The following is a 12706-nucleotide window of genomic DNA, read 5'->3' as shown; positions in this document are numbered from 1 at the left end:
GTTTGCTAATATTTATAAATATATCCCTCTTACGGGGTTGTTTTCTCATATTAAAAAATTTATCCTTCTATGAGGCTGTTTTCTTAGACTCGCAATTACACTACTTTTACGGGATTGTTTTCTCATATTCATAAATATACATGTTTACGGGGTTATTTTCTTATATTGATAAATATACCACTTTTACGGGGTCGTTGGGGTCGTTTTCTCATATTAAATTATTAGCACAATTCTAGGGTTGTTTTCTCAAATTCATAAATATACAAATTTTACGGAGTTATTTTCTTATATTAATAAATATACCCCTTTTACGGGGTTATTTTGTCATATGATAAAAATTAACCAATTTCAGGGATTTTTTCCTCATGCTCACAAATATACCAAAATTACAGGATTATTTTCTCCGATTGATAAATATCCTCGTATTATGGGATTGTTTGCTAATATTTATAAATATATCCCTCTTACGGGTTGTTTTCTCATATTAAAAAATTTACTCTTCTACGAGACTGTTTTCTTAGACTCGCAATTACTACTTTTAAGGGATTGTTTTCTCAGATTCATAACTATACACGTTTTACGGGATTATTTTCTTATATTAACAAATCTACTCCTTTTACGGGGTTATTTTCTCATATTATAAAATTAACCCATTTAAGGAATTTTTTTTTATACTCACAAATATACTAAACTTGTAAGGTTATTTTCTTCAATTGATAAATATCTCCGTATTACGGGTTTGTTTGCTAATATTTATAAATATATCCTTCTTACGGGGTTATCTTCTCATATTAAAAAATTTACCCCTTTAGAAGCCTGTTTTCTTAGACTCGTAATTAGATTACTTTTACGGGATTGTTTTCTCATATTCATAAATATATACGTTTACGGCGTTATTTTTTATATTGATAAATATACCACTTTTACGGGGTTGTTTCCACATATTAAATTATTAACATGGGGTTGTTTTCTCAAATTCATAAATATACACATTTTATGAAGTTATTTTCTTATATTGATAGATCTACCCCTTTTACAGGGTTATTCTCTCATATTATAAAATTAACCCATTTAAGGGGTTGTTTTTTCATACTCATAAATATAGCAAAATTACGGGGTTATATTTTTCGATTAATAAATATCCCCGTATTACGGGGTTATTTTCTCGTATTAAAAAATTTAGCCCTTCTATGATGCTGTTTTCTCACATTAAAAAATTACCCTTTCTTCGAGGCTGTTTTCTCAAACTCGCAATTACACTACTTTTACGGGGTTATTTTCTTATATTCATAAATATACATGTTTTACGGGGATATTTCTTATTTTAATAAATATATGACTTTTTTGGGTCATTTTCTCATATTAAATTTTCAGCACTATTATGGGATTGTATTCTCATAAATATACACGTTTTACGGGATTATTTTTTTATATCGAAAAATATACCCCTTTTACGGGGTTGTTTTCTCATATTAACCCATTTAAGGGGTTGTTTTTTCATACTCACAAATATACCACAATTACAGGGTTATTTCTTGAGATTCATCAATATCCTCGTATTATGGGGTTGTTTTTACATATAAAAAAATTTACCCTTTCTACGAGGCTGTTTTCTCATATTAAATATTTACCCGTTCTATGAGGCTTTTGTTTAGACTCGTAATTACACTACTTCTACGGGATTATTTTCTCATATTCATAAATATACACGTTTACGGGATTATTTTCTGATATTGATAAATATACCACTTTTACGGGCTCGTTTTCTCATATTAAATTATTAGCACTATTACGGGGTTGTTTTTTCAAATTCATAAATATACACACTTTACTGGGTTATTTTCTTATATTGATCAATATACACCTTTTACGGGGTTGTTTCTCATATTATAAAATTAACCCATTTAAGGGGCTGTTTTCTCATACTCATAAATATACCAAAATTACAAGGTTATTTTCTCTGATTGATAAATATCCTCGTAGTACAGAGTTGTTTTCTCATATTAAAAAATTTACCCTTTCTACGAGGCTGTTTTCTCATATTAAAAAATTTGCCCGTTCTATAAGGTTGTTTTCTCAGATTGGCAATTACAATACTTTTACGGGGTTATTTTCTCAGATTCATAAATATACACGCTTTTTACGGAATTATTTTCTTATATTGATAAATAATTTTTTTTTTAATTTTATTTTATCTTATTTAATTTTATTTTATCTGAAGGAAAAAGAAATATAACAAAAATTGCAAAAAGAAAATATAAGAAAGTTGGCACCACTTTTACGAGGTCGTTTTCTCATATTAAATTATTAGTACTATTATGGGCTTGCTTTCTTAAATTTACAGAGTTATTTTCTTATATCGACAAATATGCTTCTTTTACAGGGTTGTTTTCTCATATTACAAAATTAACCCATTTAAGGGTTGTTTTCTAATACTCACAAATATACCACAATTACACAGTAATTTCCTAATAATAATAAATATCCCCATATTACGGGATTGTTTTCACATATTAAAAAATTTACCCCCTTTTACGAGGGTGTTTTCATATATTAAAGAATTTACCCGTTCTACGAGGTTGTTTTCTTAGACTCGCAATTATACTACTTTTACAGGGTTGTTTTCTCAGATTCATAAATATACACGTTTTACGAGATTATTTTCTTATATTAATAAATATACCACTTCTATGGAGTCATTTTCTCATACTAAATTATTAGCACTATTATGGTGTTGTTTTCTCAAATTCATAAATATACACGTTTTACGAGATTATTTTCTGATATTAACAAATATACCACTTTTACGGGGTTGTTTTCTCATATTATAAAATTAACTCATTTAAGGGGTTGTTTTCTCATACTCACAAATATACCAAAATTACAGGGTTATTTTCTACGATTGAGAAATATCCCCGTATTACGGGGTTGTTTTCTAATATTTATAAATATACCCTTCTTACGGAATTGTTTTCTCATATTAAAAAATTTACCCCTTCTACGAAGCTGTTTTCTCATACTCGCAATTACACTATTATTACGGAGTTGTTTTCTCATATTAAATTATTAGCACTATTTTGTAGTTGTTTTTCCAAATTCATAAATATACGTGTTTTACGGGGTTATTTTCTTATATTGACAGATCTACCCCTTTTACGGGTTGCTTTCTCATATTATAAAATTAACCTATTTAAGGGATTGTTTTCTCAAACTTACAGATATACCAATATTACGGGGTTATTTTTTTCGATTAATAAATATCCCGGTATTACGGGGTTGTTTTCTCATATTAAAAAATTTACCCCTTCTACGAGGCTGTTTTCTCAGCCGCGCATTTACACTACGTTTACAAGGTTGTTTTCTCATATTTATAAATATACACGTCTTATGGGATAATTTTCTTATATTGATAAATATAACACTTTTACGGAGTCGTTTTCTCATATTAAATTATTAGCACTGTTATGGACTTGTTTTCTAAAATTCATAAATATACACGTTTTACGAGGTTATTTTCTTATATTAACAAATATACCTCTTTTTCGGGATTGTTTTCTCATAGTATAAAATTAACCCATTTAAGGGGTGTTTTCTCATACTCACAAATATACCAATAGTATGGGGTTATTTTCTCCAATTGATAAATATCCCCGTATTACGGGATTATTTTCTAATATTTTTTAATATATCCCTCTAACAGGGTTGTTTTCTCATATTAAAAAATTTACCCCTTCTACGAGGCTGTTTTCTCAGACTCGTAATTACACTACTTTTAAGGGGTTGTTTTCTCAGATTCGTAAATATACAAGTTTCACAGAGTTATTTTCTTATATTGAGAAATATACCATTTTTACATGGTCGTTTTCGCATATTAAATTATTAGCACTATTTTGGGTTATTTTCTCAAATTCATAAATATACACGTTTCACGGGGTTATTTTCATATATCGACAAATTTACTCCTTTTACGGGGTCGTTTTCTCATATTATAAAATTAACCCATTTAAGGGGTTATTTTTTCATACTCACAAATATACTACAATTACGGAGTTATTTTTTCCGATTGATAAATATCCCCGTATTATAGGCTCATTTTCTAATATTTATAAATATACCCCTTTTAAGCGGTTGTTTTCTTATATTAAAAAATTTACCCCTTCTAGGAGGCTGTTTTCTTAGATTCGCAATTATACTACTTTTACAGGGTTCTTTTCTCATATTCATAAATATACGTATTTTACGAGGTTATTTTCTTATATTGATAGATATACCACTTTTACGGGGTCATTTTCTCATATTAAATTATTAGCTCTATTATGGGGTTGTTTTCTCAAATTCATAAATATACACGTTTTACGGGGTTATTTTCTTATGTTGACAAATATAGCCCTTTTACGGAGTTATTTTCTCATATTATAAAATTAACCCATTTAAGGGGTTGTTTTCTCATGCTGACAAATATATCAAAATTACGGGATTATTTTTTCCGATTGATAAATATCCCCATTGTAACACCCGGAATTCAGTCTGGTCACTTAAATATCCAAATAAGAAAACTAGTAGCCATTCGGCTCTCTTAATCCAATAAGACTGGCGCCCCGAGAGCAATGCTCGACCAGGGACCTTACCTCTAGTCTGGTCACTTAAGTATCCAAATAAGAAAACTAGTAGCCATTCGGCTCTCTTAATCCAATAAGACTGGCGCCCCGAGAGCAATGCTCGACCAGGGACCTTACCTCTAGTCTGGTCACTTAAGTATCCAAATAAGAAATCTAGTAGCCATTCGGCTCTCTTAATCCAATAAGACCGGCGCCCCGAGAGCAATGCTCGACCAGGGACCTTACCTCCGGCAATTTACACAAATCAGCCCAGAGAGCCATGCTCGACCAGGGCAAACCCATGAAAATCTTATTACATGTCCATGATCATTAGAATGGCATGCGCGGTCCTGATGTAACCCATCAGGCGGCATGTTCTACAAGCCACATTTTCCAAGACACAATCATCATATATAATAAATATCATTATCTGATGAACTCAACCAACACATATCGAAATAAAGATTAAAGATTTAAGGGAAAACAACATGCAATTTGTAAGGGGAAAAATAATAACGTTTATCTTATTATAACATACTAATAATAATATTTATATTATTTTAAATATTAATAATCAGGTGAAATCATTTATTTTGCGATACTAATAATCATATTAAGCACAAATTCTAAATAGCATATTAAAATCAGACTAGCAACAGCGCAAAGATTAAATGACTTTAACTCACAGGATTGGGCGACCTCCTAGCTCTGCTCCGGTGCCTCGGTTGGAGCTAGCCGAACAGACAGATCATCTAATCACGGAAAACAATTTATCAAAACGCTGAAACAATCGATCATTAATCCTAGGTCTAGACTCATAGGACTGACTGTCTAAGAATCTCGACTCGGGAGAATTCTCACCGAAAATCGCGTGAACCTCCCCTACAACACGAACATTACCCCAGAAACGGGTCCGGGACTGCCGGAAAAACACTCCAAATATCCAACAATTTAAATAACGGAGTCGGGTCCCCAAACTTCACTATTTTCCCGACTCGCCACACAAAGACAAAATACGACTATGGCGGGCCAATCGGCGGACAAATATTTTTGACTCACAAAAATCATCAAATACTCAATATAATCCAATAGACACAAATTTAAAATCAAGGATTTCTAAGATCAACGGCCAGAGAAAATTACCGAGACGCTCGGTCGACTCGCCTCCGGCCGCCGGAGTCCGATCAACGATCTGGACACACCATCGGACTCACAACGACGCGACTGACGACGATCCCCACTTCCGATTTTCCAATCTGACACCCGATCATCCGGAGAGATTTGCGGACGATCACGACCGTCGATTCGCAAACGAAGCCCGATCGCCACCAAACCGGTGCCAATGCAAAGCTTGAGCTGAGGAGAGTCGGGATATGTCCTCCGATCGTCCATCCTCCGCCGGAAAAGCCCAAAAACGCGACTGCCACTCTAAGTTTCACTTTGCCGGATCTTGCAACTCCGGCCACCCCAGGCGTCGCCATTCACGCGAGAGAGCCTTGGCGAGAGAGCCGATCGCCACCCAACTCGACCGCCAACACGCCCTGCCGCCTGGCGCTTCTTCCGCCATTGAGTCATTGCCGCAACAAGACGCCGCCTCCGCTTCCCGAAGCCACCGCAACATCCCCTTCTCTCTCTTCCCGGCGCCGCACTCTCTCTCTCTCCTCCTTTCTTCTTCCCCGATTTCTTTCCTTTCAATATCGACATTAGGCCCCCAAACTTTTCCTTATTGCAATTTGGTCCCTCAACTTTCTTAATTACTTACAATTTCATCCATTAAAATTCCAATTTGACCCCCAAACTTTCCTTTAGCCTTTCAATTAAGCCCTTAACTATTTAATTTGGGCCAAATCCGAATTATTGGAAATACATAATTACAAAAATACCCCTGACCGACATATTTATTTACAAAAATACCAAGCTCACAAATTTCCATTAAAACCCCATAAAAATAAAATTATACTTTTAATCCTTATTCCAAAATAATCCTCCAATTAAATCCTACACACAATTAAATTAAATAATCAATTTCCAACTTAAAATTTAATACTACTAATCAATTATAATACCAATTTTCCCAAAATTCTTTTATAAAAACATCCTTTATAATTTCTTCCAAAATTTTCCAATATATAATTTTACTTATATAAATATGCATTTGGGAAAATTTGAATAACCAAAATATAATCATTTCTCAAATAGTTTACTTGAATAAAAATAAAGCTAAAATTAACTTAAATAAAAACTCACTATTAAATATATAAAAGGAGGTAAGGTCCCTGGTCGAGCATTGCTCTCAGGGCGCCAGTCTTATTGGATTAAGAGAGCCGAATGGCTACTAGATTTTGGGGTTTAGGGTTCTACCGAGCCACTCGTCCCGTAAAAGTAAAAATATATTTTTATTTATTCATTTATTTATTTATTATGGTATGATTATAATATGGATTGTATTTACGTGCATGGTTGATATTTTGATTCGAATGATTAATATTTTATGTGAAGGAAATAGTAGGGTATGATTATAGTATGGTTTGATATCGATTTGAATAATCTATATTTTCCGAGAAGAAGCAATAGTCCCTAGATTATTTGATTTTAATCGACTCTAGACCGGTCTCCATTTATATTTTTTTCAGATTCGTGACTGTTAGTTCTCCCGCGACTCTTATTCAGTAACCCGACTCCTTCATCATCGGGTGATGTATTTGATTTGGTATGTAAATTGGTAAATCTTAGATTCTCCGCAGTAGTAATAGTAGATGTATCAGTTGTAAATTTTCTGAGTTTCAGGTCTCGCCTAGTTTTTCAAGTGCATCAAGTATTTATGTAGAATGTAGCTATTAAGATAATTTGTGGTTTTAATAATATTAATTTGAGATGAGATTTGTTTAATTCAGTGAGTGTCAGGCTTACTACGGGTTTCGGTGGCCTTACGCCTATCCATTCCCTAGTGCCGGTCACGGGCCCACGGGTGGGGTCGTGACACCCATATTAATTGGTTTTCTCATATTAAAAAATTTACTCCTACGAAGCTGTTTTCTCAAACTCACAATTAGACTATATTTACGGGGTTATTTTCTGAGATTCATAAATATATACATTTTACGAGGTTATTTTTTTATATCGAAAAATATAGCCCTTTTACAGGGTTGTTTTCTCATATTATAAAATTAACCCATTTAAAGGGTTTTTTTCATATTAAAAAATATACCACAATTACAAGGTTATTTCCTTAGCTTAATAAATATCCCCATATTATGGGATTGTTTTCACATATTAAAAAATTTACTCGTTCTACGAGACTGTTTTCTTAGACTCGTAATTACACAATTTTTACGGGATTATTTTCTCAAATTCATAAATATACACGTTTTACGAGATTATTTTCTTTTATCAAAAAATTTATCCCTTTTACGGGGTTGTTTTCTTATATTATAAAATTAATCCATTTAAGGGGTTGTTTTTTTATACTCACAAATATACCACAATTACAAGGTTTTTCTCCGATTGATAAATATCCCTGTATTACAGGCTCGTTTTCTAATATTTATAAATATACCCCTCTTATGCGGTTGTTTTTTCATATTAAAAAATTTGCCCCTTCTACGAGGCTGTTTTCTTAGACTCACAATTAAACTACTTTTACGGGGTTCTTTTCTCAGATTCATAAATATACGTATTTTACAGGGTTATTTCTTATATTTATAAATATACCACTTTTACAGGATCATTTTCTAATATTAAATTATTAGCACTATTATGGGGTTGTTTTCTCAAATTCATAAATATACACGTTTTACAGAGTTATTTTATTATATTGACAAATATACCCCTTTTACGGGGTTGTTTTCTCATATTATAAAATTAACCCATTTAAGGTATTGTTTTCCCATACTCACAAATATACTAAAATTACGGGGTTATTTTCTCCGATTGATAAATATCCCCGTATTAAGGGGTTGTTTTCTCAGATTCATAAATATAAACATTTTATGGGGTTATTTTTATATATTAACAAATATACCACTTTTGCGGGGTTGTTTTCTCATATTATAAAATTTACCCATTTTAGGGGTTGTTTTCTCATACTCACAAATATACCAAAATTACGGGATTATTTTCTCCGATGCTAAATATTCCCGCATTACGGGGTTGTTTTCTCATATTAAAAAATTTACCCCTTCTACGAGTCTGTTTTCTCATATTAAAACATTTACTACTTCTATGAGGCTGTTTTCTGAGACTGGTAATTACAATACTTTTGCGGGGTTATTTTCTCATGTTCATAAATATACACGCTTTTTTACAAAATTATTTTCTTATATTGATAAATATATTTCTTTTTTATTTTATCTTAAGGAAAAAGAAATATAACAAAAATAGCAAAAAGAAAATATAAGAAAGTTGGCACCACTTTTACGAGGTCGTTTTCTCATATTAAATTATTAGCACTATTATGGGCTTGTTTTCTCAAATTCATAAATATACATGTTGTACGGGGTTATTTTCTTATATTGACAGATCTACCCCTTTTATGGGGTTGTATTTTCATAATATAAAATTAACCCATTTAAGAGATTTTTTTCTCGTACTTACAGATATACCAGAATTACGAGGTTGTTTTCTCTTATTAATAACTTTACCCCTTCTACGAGGCTGTTTTCTCATATTAAAAAATTTACTCCTTCTACGAGGCTGTTTTCTCAGCCTCGCATTTACACTACTTTTACGGAATTGTTTTCTCATATTTATAAATATACATGTCTTATTGGGTTGCTTTCTTATATTGATACCACTTTTACGGGGTCGTTTTCTCATATTAAATTATTAGCACAGTTATTGGGTTGCTTTCTTATATTGATACCACTTTTACGGGGTCGTTTTCTCATATTAAATTATTAGCACAGTTATTGGGTTGTTTTCTCAAATTCATTAATATACACGTTTTACGGGGTTATCTTCTTATATCGACAAATATATCCTTTTTACGTGGTTGTTTTCTCATATTATAAAATTATTCTATTTAAGGGATTGTTTTCTCATACTCATAAATATACCAAAATTGCGGGATAATTTTCTCCGATTGATAAATATCCCTATATTACGGGGTTGTTTTCTAATATTTATAAATATATCCCTCTTACGGGGTTTTTTTTTCATATTAAAAAATTTATCCCTTCTACGAGGCTGTTTTCTCAAACTCGCAATTACACTTTTTTTACAGGGTTATTTTTTCAGATTCATAAATATACACGTTTTACAGGATTATTTTCTTATATTGATAAATATACCACTTTTACGGAGTCGTTTTCTCAAATTAAATTATTAGTACTATTAGGATGTTGTTTTCTCAAATTCATAAATATACACGTTTTACGGGGTTGCTTTTGCATGTCAAAAAATTTCCCCTTCTACGAGCCTGTTTTCTCATATCAAAAAATTTACCCGTTTTACAAAGCTGTTTTCTTAGACTCGCAATTATACTACTTTTACGAGGTTGTTTACTTAGATTCATAAATATACATATTTTACGGGGTTATTTTTTTATATTGATAAATATACCACTTTTACGGTGTCGTTTTCTCATATTAAATTATTAGCACTATTATGGGATTTTGTTCTCAAATTCACAAATATACACGTTTTACGGAGTTATTTTCTTATATCGACAAATATGCCTCTTTTATGGGGGTTGTTTTCTCATATTATAAAATTAATCCATTTAAGAGGTTGTTTTCTCATATTCACAAATGTACTACAATCACGGGGTTATTTTCTCAAATTCATAAATATTCTCATAATTATTTTTACATATTAAAAAATTTACCCTCTCTACAAAGGTGTTTTCTCATACTAAAAAATTTACCCGTTTTACGAGGCTGTTTTTTAGACTCGTAATTACACTACTTTTATGGGGTTGTTGTTTAAGATTCATAAATTTGCACGTTGTACGTGGTTATTGTCTTATATTGATAAACCTGCCACTTTTACGGGGTTATCTTCTCATACTAAATCATAAATATACCAAAATTACAGGTTATTTTCTCAGATTGATAAATATCCCCATATAACGGGGTTATTTTCTCATATTAAAAAATTTAACCCTTTAAAAAGCCTCTCATACTCGCAATTACACTACTTTTACACAGTTATTTTCTCATATTCATAAATATACACGTCTTTCGAGGTTATTTTCTTATATTGATAAATATACCACTTTTACGGAGTCGTTTTCTCATATTAAATTATTAGCACTATTTAGGGGTTATTTTCTCAAATTCATAAATATACACGTTTTACGGGGTTATTTTCTTATATAAACAAATATACCCTTTTATGGGTTGTTTTCTCATATTACAGAATTACGCCCATTTAAGTTGTTGTTTTCTCATACTCATAAATATACCAAAATTACAGGGTTATTTTTTCCTATTGATAAATATCCCCATATTACGAGGTTGTTTTCTCATATCAAAAAACTTACCCGTTCTACAAGGCTGTTTTCTGAGACTCGCAATTACACTACTTTTACTGGGTTGTTTTCTAAGATTAATAAATATACACGTTTTATGGTATTATTTTCTTATATTGATAAATAAACCACTTTTACAGGGTCCTCTTCTCATATTAAATTATTAGCACTATTATGGTGTTGTTTTATGCAATTCATACATATACACATTTTACGGGGTTATTTTCTTATACTAAATTATTAGCACTATTATGGTGTTATTTTCTGAAATCATAAATATATACGTTTTACGGAGTTGTTTTCTGAAATTCATAAATATATACGTTTTACAGGGTTATTTTCTTATATTGAGAAATATACCACTTTTACGAGTTTCTTTTCTCATATTAAATTATTAGCACTATTATAGTGTTGTTTCGTCAAATCCATAAATATACACATTTTACGGGGTTATTTTCCTATATCGACAAATATACCCCTTTTACGGGGTTGTTTTCTCATATTATAAAATTAACCCCTTTAAGGGGTTGTTTTCTCATACTCACAAATATACCAAAATTATAGTGTTATTATCTTCGATTGATAAATATTCCCGTATTACGGGGTTGTTTTCTCATATTAAATAATTTACCCTTTCTACGAGGTTGTTTTCTCATATTAAAAAATTTACCCCTTCTACGAGGCTGTTTTCTCAGTCTGGCAATTACACTACTTTTATGGGGTTGTTTTCTGAGATTCATAAATTTAATTATAAATACTAAAAATATCTCTGTAAGAGGGGTATATTTGTGGGTATTAGAGAACAACCATATTTATGAGTATTAGAGAACAACCCCGTAAAAAGGGTATCTTTTTTAATATGAAATAACAACCCCATAAAAGGGGTATATTTATAAATTTTAGAAAATAATTCCGTAACAGGGGTATATTTGTGAGTATGAGAAAACAACTCTGTAAGAGGGGTATTTTTGTAAACTTGAGAAAACAACCTCGTAAAAGGGATATATTTATGAGTGTGTGAAAACAACCCCGTTTGAGGGATATATTTCTGTGTATGAGTAAATAACTCCGTAAAAAAAGTATATTATTTAATATGAGAAAACAACCTCGTAAGAGGGGTATATCTTAAAATTTTAGAGAGTAAAGCTCGTAAGAGGGATATATTTATGAGTAAGAGAAAACAACCTCGTACAAGGGGTATATTTATGAGTATGAGAAAATAACCTCATAAAAATGGTATATTTATGAGTATGTGAAAACACCTCGTTAGAGGGATATATTTATGAGTATGAGAAAATAACCCCGTAAATGGAGTATATTTTCTAATATGAGAAAATAACCCTATAGGTGTGGTATATTTGTAAATATTAGAAACAATCCCGTAACAGGGATTTTATTTTAAATAATATACCTCTTTTACGATGTTGTTTTCTCATACTCATAAATATAACCCTCTAACGAGGTTGCTTTCACATACTCATAAATATATCCCTTTTACAAAATGGTTTTCTTATATTCATGAATATACATCTCTTACGGGGTTGTTCTCTCAAATTTACAAATATACCAGTCCTATGGGGTTGTTTGCTCATATTAAAAAATATACCCCTCCTACGGGGTCATTTTCTCATACTTACAA

The sequence above is a fragment of the Ricinus communis genome, chromosome 4 (genome assembly GCF_019578655.1).
Source record: "Ricinus communis isolate WT05 ecotype wild-type chromosome 4, ASM1957865v1, whole genome shotgun sequence".
NCBI lineage: Eukaryota > Viridiplantae > Streptophyta > Magnoliopsida > Malpighiales > Euphorbiaceae > Ricinus > Ricinus communis.
This window is presented reverse-complemented; position numbering follows the sequence as displayed.